The sequence below is a fragment of the Lepisosteus oculatus genome, chromosome 3 (assembly GCF_040954835.1).
Source record: "Lepisosteus oculatus isolate fLepOcu1 chromosome 3, fLepOcu1.hap2, whole genome shotgun sequence".
Lineage (NCBI taxonomy): Eukaryota > Metazoa > Chordata > Actinopteri > Semionotiformes > Lepisosteidae > Lepisosteus > Lepisosteus oculatus.
The window spans coordinates 56,702,005-56,722,177 of record NC_090698.1 but is presented as its reverse complement, the minus strand read 5'-3'; the positions used below and the strand labels follow the sequence as shown (position 1 = coordinate 56,722,177).

The 20,173-nt window shown below is 37.4% G+C and overlaps 1 long non-coding RNA gene across 4 annotated transcripts; it reads right to left on the bottom strand.

Annotated features, from left to right (window-relative positions):
* Nucleotides 1–1,277: 1,277 nt before the first annotated feature.
* LOC107079833 (uncharacterized) lies at nt 1,278–19,096 on the bottom strand. Of its 4 annotated transcripts, none has more exons than XR_011189178.1 (4): nt 19,024–19,096; nt 6,310–6,375; nt 2,849–3,077; nt 1,278–1,837 (listed from the first exon to the last, which is right to left on the bottom strand). It is a non-coding gene; the product is annotated as an uncharacterized lncRNA (long non-coding RNA). The 4 variants fall into 4 exon arrangements; XR_001480739.2 differs by having other exon boundaries at nt 2,849–3,061; XR_011189179.1 differs by having other exon boundaries at nt 19,007–19,074.
* Between the last annotated feature and the right edge of the window lie 1,077 nt (nt 19,097–20,173).

Below are 20,173 nucleotides of genomic sequence, written 5' to 3'. Positions count from 1 at the left end.
GAGCTTGAGCAAATCTGCCAAAAGAATGGGCACACATTGCACACAGCCAGTATGCATTGTTGGCAGCGACTTACCCAAAGGACTTGCTAATGTTACTGCTGCCAAAGATGCTTCCATTAAATATTGAGTTCAAGCATATACATATTTAGGAAATCATCATATTTCATTTTTTTTCTCTTTAGTTTTTGTTGACACTTGTCAAACCCTCAGAAGTCTCCAGTAGAAGTATTCAGGTTTTGAATATAAAATGCATAAGCATCAAATTATAATTTCACAAAATGGGACATCACAGGAAAGGATAGAACTCGTTTGCAAGGCACTCTAATTCATTACCAGGGGGTTGTAAGTATTTGCTCCTTCCAGAGTTCTAAGTACTGTGATAGACTACTCAGCCTGGTTCCTTTTAAACAACAAGCTGTCTAGGAGTTTTATTACCATAGTAATCAGAGTTTCTGCTTAGCAACAAATCGTATTTTGGTATGATTGGTATATACTAGACTGAGGTTTGCATTGGTATACAGTAGGTGCAAACGTGTGATTTACTTATTTGAGTTTGTTTATGTAGCTTTGTGTACTGTAGACAATCAGATCAAACTTGCAACGTTTTTTGTGTTGTATTGTTGTGATCTTTTGTACATGAACACATAAGAGATTAAATGTCACTGAATGGTTGGTTTGATGGCATCCCCTGTGACTGCAGCTGAAGCAGGGGCATTCTCTGCATGCTGTCTAGGTTGTACAATTCACTTTCAAACCTTGCCACAAAAGTGTCTTATTCTTATTTCATAAGAAAGCAAGCATTATATTTTCCATATCTGGCAGTATTGCTTGCCATGATCTGAGCTGGTCACCCCTGATTTACAGTTCCAAAGAGGTGTCGTTGACAAACTGTGAAGTGTGCTGTTCATTATGCAGTTAAAATCACCTGCGGCTACACACTACTTGTTCTGCAGTAACACCATGTTTTACGTTAATTTTGGGGAAGCCGCAATCAAGACAAACTGTTGTTCTAAAATGAAGGACCTTTTTCTGTTCATGAGAACTGTAACCATTCATCCATTTTCTAAAAGTTTCGTCCAATGTAGGATTCCCTGGGAGCCGGAGCCTATCCCATCAAACAATGGGAACAAGGCAGGATACATCCTAGACAAGATCTTCCCCATCACAGTCTGTTCTAAGTGGCAAGATTGGTCTCTTGGAAAGGTGTAACTGTAGTGACAAAGTTGCTGACAATTGTATTTTCTCCTACAAAGTAAGACAAGAAGCTTTACTGCATGTGACAAACGTCATTTAATTACTCATATCCAGCACCTAATAGGGGGAATTTGATGAAAGCACTTGATGAAAGACATACTGTAGTGATTTAGTCATATATCATAACAGTGAACAGGAACAGTGTTGCAGACCAATGATGAGGTACTACTAGAAAATATGAGTAGAACAATGAAAAGATTAAAATTAACTATAAATAACAAAAGGGCAGTTAAGTGTGCTTAAGTCACACAACACAGGATAGTTCACATTAAAAGGAGCTCTTTGGAGATACCTCTGCTATCACAGGTTTAGCTGCTACATACTGTAAAAGGCCAATACAAGCTCCATTGTAATGGAGAAGGCCAAAGCTATCAGTGTTGGCCAAGAGGACCATCACACCAGTAATGGAAATGTTGCAGGACTCCTAGTGGTGAAGCAGAACAAAACTGGCCATGACACTAGCCAGCACCAGAAACAAGAGAGGAGCTGCCATTAAAATCCCAGCTGACAGCACTGCAGAGGAAGTGGAGCACATGCAATCATTCTGCAACAGCTGACAGGAGGACTGTCCTGGCTTCTGTCCCTTGCAAAGAGAGAAATCATTGACAGATTGTGTTTTAATATATAGCTACATTTTTTTAATTCCTAAAACTTTGTTGAACTTATCTGTCAGCATAGGCTTTGTGTTTTCTTTTCCCGATTTAATTAACAGTAGAAGTGTATTTATATCATGTCAAGCTGTCAAATGTTTATTTTATCTTTTAAATGGTGATACGTATGGTTGTTAGAGAACTACAGGTTGTGAGAAAATATGATACGTATGTTTGCATATTCTAGGAGATTTGAATAACCTTTTGTAGTAGCTAACTAATTGATTAAAGGTACTGTTGTAATTAGAAAACTAATTAGCAACTTATTAGTAACTTGTTAGTAGATATAAGCAAATAGTTGGCTTGTGAATTCAATGCTCTAATGAGCAACAAAACCATCATCAAACTGTCAGTCTACATATTGTAATGTGTTGGCCCTTTCAAAAATGATCCTCCATTTGTGACATTTCTCTAGAAATCTATAGGTCATCTTTTCATTGGGGAGAGCATTCTGTTTTGTTTTTTTCATTTTTCCCCTGGAAACTTGCACTATAGCTGCTTCATTGTTGATGAATCTCATCATTATAAATGAGAGCCTCAATTGATTTATCTGGTTAAATAAAGGTTTCTATTATTATCATTGTGGTGATGCAGAAAGCAAATTACAATTATTCTTGGTAATGGACTGAGCCGTGCTCCAGGTCCAGGTAATCTATGATCTTGATTGGTGTAAAATGTATAGGAGCTACAGTATGTGCAGGGAAGGTCCAACAAGACAGGCCACAATGGAATTCAAAACCGAGAACTACAGTCCTCTGCTTCTTTATTGTTCTGACCTGCAATCCCTTTGTTCCCGTTTGTGCATCTCAATGTTTTTCATCATTGAATATAAAAATAACCCATCTTTTAAATCAAGTTAGGAATTTAATTATCCTACAAAAACAATTGATTTCCAGTTCCTCGATTCCTCACCTTCCAACTGAACCTTTTCTGATTTCACTTACCGTGAGAGAGTGTTGACAGCATTTTCCCAAGGACATGATCACAGCTCTAATATTGTCCAATTGGCCATCGACAGTAGGTAAGGGAGAACACAGATTTTATTTCAGTCAAGATCTGCCAATCATGAGGAAGTTCGGGTGGGAAGCTACCTCATCTCAGTTTTGGCTGATGGTTCAGTTGAGTCCAGGGTATAATCCTGTTGTTTTCATCAGTGCCTTTTAATGTGAAACACTGGTGATAAAAAAGAGGAAATTATTTTCCTACATCCTTTATACATTCTTTATACAAATTTGAAATATTTAAAGGGCTTCATTTGGACAGAAATTACAAGCTGTAAATCAATCAACCTTTTGGATGTGAAACTCCCATTTCAACAAGTTGTTTTTTTATATTTATTTGTATGTGAAATACAAGATGGAGGATCTTGTAAGAGCCACATTTCCCAGCACGCTGTGGGGAATGACCTGCCATCCTCCATCAATTAACCAACCGGAGCACCGGAGGACCACAAACTGTTTAAATACCAGGGGGCAGAGTCCAGAAAGACCTTTGGGTTTTTTTATGCTGTTTAATATTATGGCAACCCTGGTTGTTTGTGGAGAGGTTTAAAGGGAATAGAATTTTGTTTTAGAATTTTATTTACACACCTTGTATATAAAAAAAGCACTGTTGTTTTTTTAACCTTACATTTTTGTTCGAATGTTTGTACCCCGAGACCTATTAAAGATGCCTGCCTCCGCACTGTAACCCCAGTAGTGATATGTAGTGTCACAAAAGTCATTTGAATAAAGATGAGGTATATGGAGTAAGAGAGTGGTGCTGTTGGGGGTGAATGAAATACAATCAAGAGAAGGTTGTCTGTGGACCTTTTATTCATCTGTCTATGCCTGTTTGACTGTGAAAACTGAAATACATAGAAAAGCCCCTTTTAGAACTTTTTGAACTAATGGTCTCTCATCCCTCAATAGACCCAGGAATGTCAAGCTCACTGATTGAAATGTCTCTTAGGTTTAAAAGCCACTTTATCCTCCAAAATAGATTCCTATGAAATAAATGGGGTTACCTCATCATTACGATGCAAATTGGACTGTGCTACATATCCAATTTTCAGCACTATTTGTGCACAAGCTTTAAAACACATTCTGTTGGGGTTTCTGGCTATGACTGGAAATTACTTTTTAGTCTTGAACAGAAACAACTACCTGAGAACTTGATTCAACTATTCAGAATCCTCAGAAGCACTGACAAAGTCAACCCTTCACATCCAACTGTGAAGCACAAACCAAAGTGGAAACTACGAGTCAATCCAGTAGGTACTTTTTTTGTTCACACACAAAGCATTATGGGTTTCAGGAACTAACTTCCTAGTAATTCTGATGAAGCTGATACCCTGGCTTCTTATAATAGCTGATTGGCTGTGATTCTTGGCTCAGGAGGCAAGTAAGCAAATAACATAGCCTGGTGACTTATTTTCATTCACATACTTTTGGTAATGTTATAATTTTAAGTGGAAAATAAAATATTGTACTTTACAGTTTTGACTACAGTACATAAAAAACTTCCACTTATTACTATATTTATATTCATAAGAGAATCACTTTTTAGTGTTTGAATTTTAAACATTGAAATAAATACATTTTGTTAGAAATAAGGCCCAATAATGAACTGATTTTAAAATAAATTTACAAATTTCCCTAGATCTTTAAGTGTGTTGGCTGCATGTTGTACTGTAAAGTCTAACTGGGTGTGTAATCTAATCTTGAATTTAGTCAACAGCAGCGTGGAGTAGTTGATAGATCTAAGGGTTCTGGTTCTGTGAGTTAAATTCCAAACGCTGTTGAACATTTGAGCAGGATAGCTTCTTAACTTACCATCAATGTAAACGAAACCTGGTTCTCAAATTACTTACCTGTTACAATAGAAGGGTGAACAAAAACAACTATATTCTAAAAATTCATGTTCACTAGTGGTCAGAATGCCAGATACAACAAAATGACAGTATCAGGTAATATTTTTAGTGCTAATGTTATGTAAGTGCATATTTAAGGAAGTTGGATAACAGTGTTAGACATACAACTGTCTTGCTAATAATTTGATAAACGATATAAGGTACTGGTTATGTGTGAAAGATTTTGAAAGCACACTTATTCTTTAAATGTAGATTTTAAAAGCCCATAATGTGCTGTGCACCGTATAATGATCATGGTACTGTGACATCACTACCCCTGGTTTTCAAATGCAACTAATTTGTGTGACAGTGTGATTGTCATTGGTACAGTGCAATAGCAGTGCTTTTCACAGATGGGTCTTAGGCAAGCCATAAAGTGATCCTTAAGATGGAGAATGTTAGAAAATGGGTGTTATAGAGCAAATTGTAATGCTCTTGTGTCTGGTAAATAATGAAGATAGAATTATGAGTTGATTAGAAAATATAGTGGCTTGTATGAATAGATCCAAGTGAAGAGCAACTGAAAAGGAAGAGGACCTTTTCAGGATGGTTTTCATCAACAGGAGACTACCATGTAGATCTAAGATCCTGGTGGGATAAGGACTATTCACTCAAAATGTAAAAAGCAAAAGTGATAAGCTGGCCAAAATGGTCATTTGGTGCTTGTGTCTTCAAAAAAACATGAAAACCTACCTCTTCTTTTAGTTGTAACTACACTTCCTTGTACATTTCCTCACAATAAATAGCCAGGCATTTAAGCTGCTTATTGGTCATCAAAACACAAAGTGTCTCTGAATTCTGAAACTCACAACAAAGTACTATGCTTTATAAATTCCATGATTGGTTTGTTCGACGTGTCCGTTTCTTTTTCCTTTTGATGAATAGACTGACACCTGACCAATTGTTCTCCATTTGGATGATGGCAAGTCATCCCCCATTTTCACCCTTTTGCAACAGTTCACAGTCCTTAAGGGTGTACGACTCTGGCCCTCATGAATGCGGCTATGCACAAAAAAGCACTGTGGTGGTTATGGTCGGGATCAAGTGGATTTAGGCTTGTCAGATTCTGTGTCCTCAAAAGTACTTAAAGCCACTTCACTAGAGGGCATAAGGAGGATTTTTTGAGGTCTGGACTTTGACTAACTGCAGTAGACTTGGATAGTGACCACATTATAATAATACAGAGGTTTAGACTCTAATGCTGTCTACGGTATGCCTTCTGGCCCTTTAGTCCAGACAAGCCTCAGTTATACTATGAGAAAAAATTATGACTTAACCCATGAGATTAGTATTCTGTTGAGAACCCAGTGTAGTAATGTCACTGTACAATATCATATCACACCCCAAGAGCATTAAAGATATCTATATGGGTTATTGCATGGCCAGTGAGCATTGTGATCACTACTCAGTTCAATCCATTATTCAAATAGCAAGATAATAGGTGAATGGATTGACCAAGAGACCAGGGCAGTCAATCAGACGTTCAGCCAAGATACTTTATTCTCTCTACTGTACCTCTCATTATGATGCAGCATTACAGAGAGTGGGTGCTGCCAGGTTTTCAGCACTTTGGGCGTTCTCCTTGAGAGACAGAAAACCATAATTAAAATCTGAAGGGAGTGAATTTAAGTTTAGAAGAAAGGGCTGTGTTCTTTTATTTGTGGAAATAATGATTTCCTTTTGGTGGTACCCACCAAGCAGAAACCCTTCTTCTAATGTATTTATTTGGGACATGGAGTAATGTTCTCTCCAGTTTAGCAGCAATTTAAATAACATATTTCTCATGAAGAGGGTATTTTATTTTAAAGAATGGATTTGGTTTTCTTTGTTGAATTTATATCTCTTTTGAATGCTGTTGATTTCTGTTTATCACAGAGAGACCCAGGTAGTTAATTCTTGGTTCTATAAAAGCTGTTTTATTACAGTGTTTAGTGCCTACATACTCTAAGAGTTATGTCACACCTAGTTCCTGTCAAAGGATGCAAAATTGATTTCTTTGGAAAAATAATGAAAAATTCATACTGCTCCTTTGGTTTTCAGCCTAATGAAAAATCTTCAGTAAGTTTAAATGACTTCATAGTTGATTCATTAAAACTAAATGTTTCAGCACTGAGCTGAAGTACAATGAAAGAGATCTATATTGCCCTCTACAATGGACCTCTAACTGCTCTCTTCTTTAATCCTTTTCTTCAGCACTTTCCTGTGCCAACCATTCCAATTTTCAGCCTTCTTTGCACAATCCTTTCAAGTACTTCTATCTCTCCTCAGCCTTTCCCCTGTCTTGTGAAATCCTGTGAAATGTTGCCTTCTTTTTCTCTTCCAAAATCTCTGACATCTACAGTACAACCACTTAACAATTCATCTCCTCCCTCACTTAACACCCCACCTTCAACTGCTTTCCCAAAAGATTCTCTCTGGCCCATCTTCTTGCCCCAAGATCAAGCTTACTTCACCTCTGCCAGGCTGACATCCTTTAATCCTTCCCTACATTTCCTCTTTAAAGGGGAACTGCAGTCTTAATTTCTCAGACCGGTTTTAAATGTCAGTAAAAAATGAATTAATTGACTTTACAGAAAAACTTCAAATTAAGCACAAAATCACAAATTTGGTGAAAGTACTGTAAGTTGCCATGGGTGAGAGCAAGAATTTCCATAATTTGCTACATGCCCCTTCCTGCTCACTAGTCACTGTAATTACTAATGTACTGTGATGTACGAATGAATACGTACAGTTTGTGCAAGGTTGTGTAATAAGGCTGCATCACATCACTGGAAGTTTTTTTCCCTCATTCTGAATCGCAGAATATGGCGCTGTGCATACCTGGAAATTGTCTATTTCTTATGTAAATTGGAGGTTTTACAAGTTACTGTGTAGATTTTAATTTTATTGTGGTTTTATAGTGCACTCATCAATGTGAATTCCTTCTAACCCTGCAATATAAAAAGAGTGTTGCATTTCCCCTTTAACACCTCTCTTCTCTCAGGCTGTTTTCCAATAGTTTTTAAATGTGCTGTCAGTATGCCCCTACTTCCTACTCTTCAGAACCTTGCATCTCTTCTTCCTTCCTTTCTAAAAACCTCAAGCATGTTCTCTGCCCTCTTCAATCAAACTATCTATCCTATCCTAATCCTTCAGTCTGACACCATTGACAATATGGATCACCTTTATTGTCCTTTTAACAGTTGCTGACCTTGATTTCTGGTACTGCTCTCATATGGTTCTCCTCCAGTTTCATGGTAAGACTTCCATGTCTGTTTTTTTTACTTTTTCACCTTTGGTGTCCCTCAGGGATCCCACAGGCCCTCTGTAGTTCTTTCTGTAGTCTCACATTCCTAGTATACTTTAATTTATTCCCATTACTAATGATGGTCAAGCCTTCCTGTCCTCTGATACTACTCCTACATCTCTGCCATGGTCCACCATACTAAGCTCGAGATCTCAAACACTGACTTCAGTTTCCTCTCTTCTACATTTTCTTCTGTGGATCTCTATTTCTGTTTCACTTGACTCCTCCATTTTCTTCCCTGGCATGCTTCCACCATGATTTTGTGCATGAATCCTACCTTCTCTTCCCTACACTATTCTAACTCTCTCTTGGCTGTCCTTACTGCTAAACTGATCTTTGCTTTTCTCTCGATACACTGTTACTCCAGTCCCTGCACTGACCTCCCTATTACTGAAGGCATCAGATTAAAAAACAGTCCTTGCCTACCAATGTTTCAACCACCTATTTTTGTATTTGAAAATTAAGTACCAAGATAAGACACAATATTTTTTTTAGTTTATTAAAGCCAAAATAAAAAACACAAAAAGAGTCAGTAAAAACGTTTTCATGTAACTATCCATCCCTAACTTTAAAAAATCCGACATCCAAATATCAGTGTATAATGTTTCATGCATTTCAGCAATTAAATCTTCCTTTGTGTTGCATGAATGTTTTGTCTAGCTAATTTGATGGTATGCAATTCACAATAATGTTATTTTAAATTTTTATTCAAACATTCTCAATGCTTGATTCTTGCACTTGCCAAGTGGAGCAAAATACATAGTTTTCTCCAAATTTGAATTGCCAATATTCACTTTGATTTAAAAAAAGATACAGTAGTAGAGTTTAAATGTACCTGCACAAAAAATGGCTCTTCTAACTACACCACTTGGCCCTTGATGAAGCCATTCAGCTGTTTGAGTGGTATTTAAGCAATCATATGGTGACCCTCTGCGATCTGTACATAGTTCAACTGGAGAACAGCTTTGCCATTTCATCACTATCTTAAGGAATACTAGCTGCAGACAGAGTCGCTCAGCATAGATTTACTGTGGGTTGCATAAGCTGTTCCTAAGACCTATCTCAACACATACAGTGCCTTGCGAAAGTATTCGGCCCCCTTGAACTTTTCAACCTTTTGCCACATTTCAGGCTTCAAACATAAAGATATACATTTTTTATTTTATGTGAAGAATCACCAACAAGTGGGACACAATTGTGAAGTGGAACGAAATCTATTGGATTTTTGAAACTTTTTTAACTAATAAAAAAATGAAAAGTGGGGCGTGCAAAATTATTCGGCCCCTTTACTTTCAGTGCAGCAAACTCACTCCAGAAGTTCAGCGAGGATCTCTGAATGATCCAATGTTGTCCTAAATGACTGATGGTGATAAATAGAATCCACCTGTGTGTAATCAAGTCTCTGTATAAATGCATCTGCTCTGTGATAGTCTCAAGGTTCTGTTGAAAGCGCAGAGAGCATCATGAAGACCAAGGAACACACCAGGCAGGTCCGTAATACTGTTGTGGAGAAGTTTAAAGCCGGATTGATTTGGATACAAAAAGATTTCCCAAGCTTCAAACATCCCAAGGAGCACTGTGCAAGCGATCATCTTGAAATGGAAGGAGTATCAGACCACTGCAAATCTACCAAGACCTGGCCGTCCCTCTAAACTTTCAGCTCAGACAAGGAGAAGACTGATCAGAGATGCAGCCAAGAGGCCCATGATCACTCTGGATGAACTGCAGAGAACTACAGCTGAGGTGGGAGAGTCTGTCCATCGGACAATAATCAGTCTTACACTGCACAAATCTGGCCTTTATGGAAGAGTGGCAAGAAGAAAGCCATTTCTCAAAGATATCCATAAAAAGTCTCGTCTAAAGTTTGCCACAAGCCACCTGGGAGACACCCCAAACATGTGGAAGAAGGTGCTCTGGTCAGATGAAACCAAAATCGAACTTTTTGGCCACAATGCAAAACGATATGTTTGGCGTAAAAGCAACACAGCTCATCACCCTCAACACACCATCCCCACTGTCAAACATGGTGGTGGCAGCATCATGGTTTGGGCCTGCTTTTCTTCAGCAGGGACAGGGAAGATGGTTAAAATTGAGGGGAAGATGGATGCAGCCAAATACAGGACCATTCTGGATGAAAACCTGTTGGAGTCTGCAAAAGACCTGAAACTGGGACGGAGATTTATCTTCCAACAAGACAATGATCCCAAACATACAGCAAAATCTACAAAGGAATGGTTCACAAATAAACGTATCCAGGTGTTTGAATGGCCAAGTCAAAGTCCAGACCTGAATCCAATCGAGAATCTGTGGAAAGAGCTGAATACTGCTGTTCACAAACGCTCTCCATCCAACCTCACTGAGCTCGAGCTGTTTTGCAAGGAAGAATGGGCAAGAATTTCAGTCTCTCGATGTGCAAAACTGATAGAGACATACCCCAAGCGACTTGCAGCTGTAATCGCAGCAAAAGGTGGCTCTACAAAGTATTAACGCAAGGGGGCCGAATAATTTTGCACGCCCCACTTTTCATTTTTTATTAGTTAAAAAAGTTTCAAAAATCCAATCGATTTCGTTCCACTTCACAATTGTGTCCCACTTGTTGGTGATTCTTCACATAAAATAAAAAATTTATATCTTTATGTTTGAAGCCTGAAATGTGGCAAAAGGTTGAAAAGTTCAAGGGGGCCAAATACTTTCGCAAGGCACTGTACATTGGATGAGGCACTCAAGAGTCCCGAAATATTTTGAAAGATGTTTATTTCAGTAAAATTTTTATTAAAATTGTTTTATTTTACTGTAGAAGATCATGTATTGTCAAAGTTAATTACAAAATGTCTGAAAATGCAAAAATCTCTTATGTAGGTCTATAGTCTTTACCTCTCTATATCATTAAAGGATGTGTTTATGATGTTCCAGGCAGAGCTGATTAAATATCAGATGAGTTTACGAACAGGTAATACCTGTTTTCAGTTAACATATAATGTATTCATTAAACAGTCTCCAAATAATATTGGTTTTACATGTCCTCATTTATTTTGGCAAATTAATTGAACTAGTGGCTTACAATAAGTAAATTTACATTTCTAAGTAAATATAGCTCTAACTGAACTTCTTGATTGATTTTACATGCTTGCTGAGCTCAATTTTCATGTAACTTTAATAAGTAAATTTGCTTAAGGTTGCCCCAACAAATAGGTAAACGACTCTGTGATGTTCACATATTCAAGAGAATTCTACAAAATATCTCTGCCTGGTAAATCGAAAATTTGCTTTACTAAAGCTTTTTTTTTTAATCTTTATGATTCAACGCTACACTATTTTATCGGCCTTCAGATTTAGTATTATCTGCATGAAATGATTGTCTACCCTTACTAATGAAATCAATAAAGCATACACTATCCATAACATTCCTTGGGTTCAAACTCTTTGACACTATGACCATACATCATTTTCTCATTTTCATTTCAAAGGGTAGCATTGTTTCATTCTGTTGTTAGGAAGACTAGTCCCTGCCATTTAGAAATTATCGTTTTTTTTTGTGGTGCAATTCGGGTAAGTGCCTTAAAGGCAGGGTGCTGAAATTTTGTATTTTAAAGATCAGTTAGCTACACCTGAGTGAGTCCATTATTAAACTGATATAGACTTTCAAATTGATTGTTTATTTGTGCTGTTAATGTTAATTTAAAACTATAAAATCAACAATATGTCCTGAAAGTACTATTTTAAATGACAAATAAGGTCAAAATTATTGCTGTAAAATTGCCCTGATTTTATCATTTATGTATTATGTTACAAATTTAGAGTACAAAACAACTATACTCCAGTCAGCAAAGTGTTACATCTGCTGAACACTGTTAAGTTAATTTTTTTCATTTTTTTAAGCTCAATCTATACAATAGAAAATCAAGAAGTATACATAATAGAATTCAACAAAGGAAAAGAAAACAAATTGTTCCTTGTATCAATACACATTAAATATAATGATTAAATATAATATGGCACCCAGAAAAGTAATAAGCAGAAAAACTTGCACAAAGTCACTGAAATAACAGAAAAAATGGTCTTCAGTCTCTTTGATGGTGAGAATACTAGACAGCGAGTTAATTTAATAAACACCTAATGTATTTTAAGAATCAATTTTGTTGCTATAAGGTTTTGATTTTTAAAATACAATAGGTGTTTATTAAATTAAATGTTTATTATCCTTGCTATTAAATAATTTGGCAGCATCCAATTGATTTTTAAAAGACTTCCTCTATAGCTGCTCATATACCCCACAAACTACAGATTCTAGTTTCATACAATCCTGAATCAAGACATTGCGTATGTCTTAAGAGGTTGATGTGGGGAGATGTGTCAGCATCCAAGCTGCAAAGGGAAATAGATTTACATTATTCTGGGTCCCACACCATCTCATGGAGGCAATGCTCAAAATGTAATAAACATTAAAAATGGAAAATAATCCTGTGGTCCTTTAAAAATTAAAATATTATTATATTGTTAATATTTTTATATTAACAAATATATTATAACTTAATGTTGAAAGAAAACAAGGTGAGGTGCGTTAGTCTGAGAGATATTGGCTTTCTGCATCCCTGGTGAGTAAAGCAAAGCACCGGCACTAAATTAAACTGCTCATCCCAGCACATCAACTGGAATCCGAGACCCTCGGCTTCGGGTCAGGACCAGCTGCCAAGTCCCCAGAAAAAGAGGGACTACACTGGTCTGGAACAGCCAAGGGAACAGCCTTGTAAGTAGCCAGAGATGCAGGATGGCAAACCAACAGGCCTATACACTGGACAGGATAAAGAAAAAGAAGGAACCTTCTCAGAGCACAGCTGTGCTTTGCCCCTTAGATTTAACTGAGAGGAGAGGAGGGAAAACTGAAACAAAGGTCCGCCTTGGTGACTCAAGGTGCACACCCTTACGGGGGGGTTCCCTCCACAACCAGGCCAGGTGTGCACTGTTATCTCGGTCTCCCAGGTTCAACTCTCTGACAGAGGTGCCAGGCTTGGATATTCAGGCTCCCTCTGGACCAACTGAAGGAGACATCTGCAATGGACGGGAGGCAATGGACCTGTCCTCAGTCCCCTCTCAATTCCCAGAGCCCTGGGTCAGCACAGCTATAGGGGGCAGTCCCAGTCAGAGCCGAGAACTAGGAATCCTTGGGGAGTTCAGGCTGACCGAGTGATGCTTATCAGACATTCAAGCGAAAACAGGATTCCTGGCTCCCTAGGAAGAAACGGAAGGCTCTCCTGGGGTGCCTGAAGGAGGCCAGGAAAAAAAGAAAAAGAAAAGTAACCCAGACAGCCCAAGAGAAAGTGTTGACGAATAGAGAAGAGCCCTAAGTCTGGAGAAGTAGCTGTCTCAAAGAGAAGTCCAAAGGCAGCAGGAAAGAGGGCAGTCCAAGAAAGAAACCACATTGCTAGGGCAGGACTACAGAACAAGAGCAGGACTGGTAGGAAGAGGGGGGAAAAAATGGCTGCATGGGGAGAGCCCTAGGGTCCTGGCTGATGGAAGCTGCCTCCTGAACGTGGGATGGAACTGCAGGAGAAGGAGGTCAGCAAAGGAGCCAAAGGTTGCAGGGCGGAGGCCAGCAGCCACCTTGCACAGTAGAACAAAAAACTGCAGTGCAGAGTAGTGTCCTGAAAAAAGGGCAAATTGGGAAAAAAAGTGCTGCAGTGCAAACTGAAGTGAAATCCTGAGCCAGAGACAGGGCAGACTGCTTCAGTGGCAACAAGCAAGGGTGATCAGTGATGAGCCTGGGGATCTGAACACTGGTCAATCAGCCTATCAGCAGGAATCAGGCAGCCTCAGCTTCGGAGAGCAAAAAAGGAGGATGCTTGGGTATCTCAGCCTTGGATCGGAACCCTGTTGCCGAGCCCCGAGGGAGAATGGGTATTCGACTTCGGAGAGGAATCCTGGTGTCAAGAACCAAGGACAGGGGTGCAAACGGGCTTAGCATTCCTGGTTGAGATGGCCGCATGGAAAAGCCACTGAGGTATCTGTCAAATGGACCAGAGATCAGGAAGCAGTACTGCAAATGGGATGGGGTGAAATAATGAATAATGAAGAAGCACCATCAAAGCTCTTTCTTGGCATTAAATAGAGATACAGGAATTGAACAATGAACTGGATAATTTTTAATTAAGAAGGATCACCAAAAGGAGATCCATTCAGAGCAGCAAGCCCTGGAAAACTGAGCTCTTGTGAGAATGTGACTCAAGGCAAATTCTAGCTGAGAGACATCGCAGGACAGCCGTCATAACATTATAGTTTCCTATTAGTTCACCATTTTATAACATTTTTCCCCACTGTCAAGAGGATTTTCCTGTGAATGAAACACAACCTGTATTTAATATCCACCCATTCACCAAGTTTTGACATAATTCTCTCTCTAGGGGTAAACAAAGATTTTCTGTCATGCATCTGTAAATACTTCTGTGTCTTCTACGGTCATCTGCGTTATGCCGAGGACTGCTTGTATGTATTGATTAGAGAGGAACTACAGTGACAAGGTCCAGAAATAGAGACAGAGCTGGAGAACCATAAAAAGAGGATTTCAAAGGTAAAGGGTGAAGGACTTTCAACAGAGACACTGTTGACCTTAGTGAACCTTCCACAAGCCTACATTCCGTGTAACTGCTGTACAATGTTCATCTGTTGATAACAGGCCTTGTAAAAGAAGTACTGTTAAAAGAAAACATTTTGTTTACGCTGTGCTTAAGTATATCCAGCAATGTCATGGAATTAAAAGCAATTTAAAATCTTTCAGTTTGCTTTATTAAGACAAAGACAAATAAAAAAATTGAAAGCACTTGTATTAGAAATAGACAAAAAAGTGTTCCGAGAAACTAAACAAATAGCTCCAGTCCAGAGACTCCTCGCAGATATGGACAAAGATTGTGCATTATGCTAATATATATGAATCAGATCTGTATAAAACCACTAAGTGTTCAGGTGGTACAGTGGCATGACAGTTAGTGGTGTTACGTTATATCTTGGATCTTGGGTTTATATCTAGCCAATAGAGCCTTTCATTTTGACTATGAAGTGTGAGTGAATTTGGGGGTGTGTGCAGCCTGTGATGTACTGATATATCCTAGGTCTTAAAAGCTCATGCCCACCTGAAATTGAGTAGTTACTCAATGTAAGCTGTGGATTAGAAAAAGCACTTGAAATGAGATACCAACATTTTTATTGTAAATGAAAGAAGCTAATTACTGCAAAAACAAAATTAAATGGAAGAAAAAAACGTCTTCAGAGATTATTATAAGGTCGTAGCTAATAATGTATCAGCTCAACGTATACAACACTTGTTGGGAATGCAGGCTGAAATCCTAGAGACCAGATTCTGAATCACAGCGTTGAATCACATACCCAGAACAGTAGTATGTGAGTGGCAAGGGACTACCATTCCTATGTGGTTTTGAATTAGCCAGGGTTTCCTCTGTCTGTCACATACAAGTGAACCCCTGAACCCAGAGGTGAATAAATGATGGATGGCTATGACAGTCCTCATTATTTTGAAGGAGAGCAGTCTTCATCCTTCCCAGGATGTTCTGAGGGTAATAGCAATAAAAGTAAGATAAGAGATGAAACAAATTGTAAGCAGCTGTCAAGGAATGAAAGTTTTTTTAGCTCCAAAATATTGTCCACAAAAACCACGATAACACCTCCATCTGAACAAAAATAATGCGTGTATGGCGGAAATAATTACTACTATAATTAATATTTTTAATTGGAATAATGTATTTATTTAATATCTTCTAATACAATTGACATAATCTGATCATCCTTCTGTAACTGATGGACTGTTTTGTTGCATGTTAATCAGTATAATTAACTGTCGCAGATTCTACTGTAGACGGAAATATTCGAAAGCAAACATTATGATAAGAATATTTCTCTACAAAAATTTTAAAAAAAATATTATTTTAATTGACAACTTCTACCTTTCCCTTACTTTTTTGATTAATGTCTCTCCTTTCAGTTTCCTAACCAGACATGCAGTGCTGGACACATGGTGTTGTCCTTAGGAGATTCCGAAGTTCAGAATACTTTTGAAGTGCTGTGGTCTATTAGAATCTAGACATCATTCCAATATATATCTGCACAGGGCCTTAATTATTAGAAACTGTTGAACAGCTGGCATTCTTCCACAGCACTGCAGTCACCTATAAAACTGCCATTGCTAATGGAAGACATGCTCTGCTATAGCTCTCATGTGCATTTACTTAGTTTTTCATCTTGATCTGGAGTGTTCCCTAACTTCCTCAAAAAATAATAAAATTCTAAACCTACTGGGACTCTGTTTAACACTGCTGTTCAGCTTTTTTTCTACAAGACATAGGTCTGTGCCCAACAACAAGAGGTCACCTCTCAAAAGTTTAATTTGTTAGTACAGCTTATTCTCCTTTTGTTTATGATACATGATAATTTTATGAAACACATGTTCTATTCTTAACTCTTCAAGTCCTATTATACTATATAATACATAAGTACACCAATTGCCATTTGACTCTTTAGTGACGGGTAGCTGGAAAAGAAATCCTGTGAAGATGTTTTAGTCAGTGTCAAATTAATTCGTTTTACGGTGTAGATGCTGGAATTCTACACTATTGTATTGTCCAAACATACCAGAGTTGTTGTTGGAAAGTTGGAGAGGGTGCCACCTCTTGAAATTTGAAGGAGTAAGTAAAATCAGTTTTAAAAATGATTCTATGTACCTGAAAATAATTGGGGTACAATTTACCCTGATTCCAATTTTATTGTGAAAATTTAATGTATTGCATGATAATAAAATTTGCATCACCACATTTATCTGTAGTTTCTCTCATATGCAAATGCATTGGATCATATACCTGAAAGAGACTCATTGAGTTATTTTTAAACTGAATATATAATACATCATTTCTGAAAATAAAAACAAATACAATTAAAATAATTAAAATTCACCTTTAACACTGATACAGAAAAAAACTGCAGCAGATTAATGGTAAAGCCAATGGAAAATAAAAAACGATTTTGTCAGATAAGTTAATAAATAAAACATTTTATACATTTTACAATTTTGAGCTACAAAATTGATAGTAGTTCCATTTCTTCTTTGCAGTACAATATTGTGGTCCAAATCTTCACTTGTTTAGTGATTGAGCTATCTGTAGTATTTGAATGCAATCACCAGCTTCTAATTTTATCCACACAATTCAGGATGTGTAGCATTTATATTTATTCTGCGATTACAACTATCTCACATGTGGCATCTGTTTTTTGATGCTCTACATTCATAGTTCTCATGGAGTTCTTTAAATTGCCCTTCTTTTTCAACCCCTAATATAAATCAATATAAACTGTGAATAAATTATAGTGGAACAAGTTTGTTTTTGTAAAAATAAAAAAACGCAACGTCTCTGTATTACATAAAAAATGCAATATATTCCTAAACTATGCAATGAAGAAGGTTATTTCATAATTAGCTCAGCTATTTTTATGGTGTGCAAAACCTTTGAACATTTCCTTCAGTATTTAGAAGGAAGAGTAAGACATTAATGTGTCAGTGGCATGATTAATTTGCATTAAATTTAAAAATAACTGAAGTTTAAACTGAGAGCCGGGTTAGATAGATGGATACAAGATATAAATGGATATAGAAATAACAGAGCACTAAGGCGTAGAGTGGAATGAAAGTGAAAAGGTTAAAAAAGCAATCACTGAGGCTGCAGATTGGCTCAACCAGTAAAGGCTCTCATCTGAAGCACAGCCTGAGTTCTATAGTCCATAAATAGCAAATCTGAGCCTGTGCCATGTCATTAGGCGACAGTGACCAGGATTCCTTTAACAGGGGCATTCAAACGGCCATGGGCTGCTAGGTACTGTGGGCATGAGTCAGCCAGAGTATCCTTGGTCTGCTACACAACAGCACCCTGTTTACAGGGTACCTGTGTGCTTGCAGTATCATCAGTGAGTGGCAGTCATATCTGTACTCAGTATGATCCTGACATTCTGTTGCAGGTAACGTGGGACTGTGTACAGCACAGTGTACAATATGGCCAATGAGTCAAAGGCTTTGTCTTAGACAGAAAAAGTCAAATGGTGCTATTATAAATGGTCAAGTTGTTTGCAATTGGTGAATCCCTTTTGCCTAAGCAAAACATTCATTTTCAAAAGACTTTAATTTAAATACATATTTTTATTTCAATTTAAATGTAAGGCAAAAATATTCATTGTAGCTGAGGCTGTAAAAAGAACAACAGTCAACAATTGTTTTTTTCCAGTCAATTATGAATTATTGGCAGTCAGTGGAAACCACAGTTTAATGGATTGTATCAAGTCAGGTTCTTCACTGGCAGTGACTGTTTCCACTTTAACCACCACTAAAGTAACAATGAACTTTCAATTAACTGTTTTCATTCCTATCGTGTAAATGCCTATTGGTGACAAAAGGAGGTGTATGTTTTATGTAATGTAACCTTAATCTGTTTTAATTGTTGTGCTTTGGCTATTTCAGAAAATAGCAAAATTACAGGAAAGCACCTTTGGGTTAAGACCCTAAAAATAAGTCATATCAAGATACAAATTGCCTTACTTAGAAACAGGTACAACTTTTTTTGAATACCTGGCAATCTTTAATTCTGTGTGTGACTGAAGACTCCGTTTCCAGATCCCCAGGCACTCGTGAGGTATCCACATGTACACACACATACACATATGTTAACATTTTACTATCTAAACACAGGCGATAAATCTGGTTTCAAATGTAAACAAACTTTACCTGGAATTCCGGGGATAGCTTTGCTTGCTCTGTGGGTGCTGACACAGAGTAAAGTAAGGTTGTTCACGTATGGTCAAAATTAAACATTAACTCAAACCTAACAACCGTTTTCTTTGTTTTAGAAGTGAAATGAACATACTTGGTGTTTAACTTACGCATTTCAAACAAATACCTTGTTTTGATTTCTCACCAGCAAAATGGTTTCTCCCGCAACCTGTAAGACCCAAACCCTGGCATGGCAGCAAGGGCTGCTTATTAGTGCCTGTTCCAGGGATGAGCATTCGTGGATCGATTTGTAAGAACATATCGTTAAGAGGGGTAGTATTTTCTTTAAAATATTTCTGTATATAAAAGGAATATAATATTTTATTTTTGTTAATAATAAATAATATGTTCATTGTTTAATTGTGTATTCTTGGAGAAAGGTGTATATCAGAATTGTGATTATTATTTGAAAGAAATCTTTTTTGCTTTGTAGTGGAATATTCTAGGGGGAGGAGTTTAACCTAGAAAAGGAGCTCTTCAAGATAGGAGAAGAGAGATAGGAGGAAGTTGGTCACTTATTTCTACATTTCATCTACATCTCTAAACTTTTGAAGGGCAAGACTGTGACACTGTGCATCGCCATCACTAATGGCCTGGTTGAAGCTATGGCAAATGTTGTGCTCGGCTACGATTAACGGCCGTCACTGACATTACATTGTAGTTAAAAAACTCTGTTAAAGTAAAGAAAAGTAGGTGATAAATAAATAATTTTCATTGAACTGATTGCCTTTGGGGTAAAAGGAACATTGCTCAACCTTTAATTTATATAGAATATCTACACTTCAACATAGAACAGTTTTGTGAATATTGTGTTGACATTTATATCAGTAAAATAAAGCAGTGTTTGAGAATTTCTATTTTTGGATATTTCCTAATCTGCTGAGGAGAATCATATGAAACGTATCATGTTGTTCATGCTCTGTGGTTACTCCAGCTGAGTGAGTCCATGTAAACAGGTCATGACACTTGAGATGAAAGAAATTAAGTTTACTTTTTCAAAATAAATTGGATATCAGAGGCTTATAATACAAAATGTTTAACTCAGAATAATTTGATTCAAAATCACTCAGTAAAAATCAAACCTTTAAAATGGATTAAAATTAGAATCTGGTACTGGCAGTGTCTGGATAACCAACTTCTATTTCAAATCTTCTTTATTTAGAGGCAGCAAGAGCTATTGTTGAGATGAGGAAGGAGAGCCTACAAAAACATACATCTATTTAGGAGTGCTTTTATGGAAATTGTTTAGAGTCCTAGTTGATTTTATTCTGCTCTGT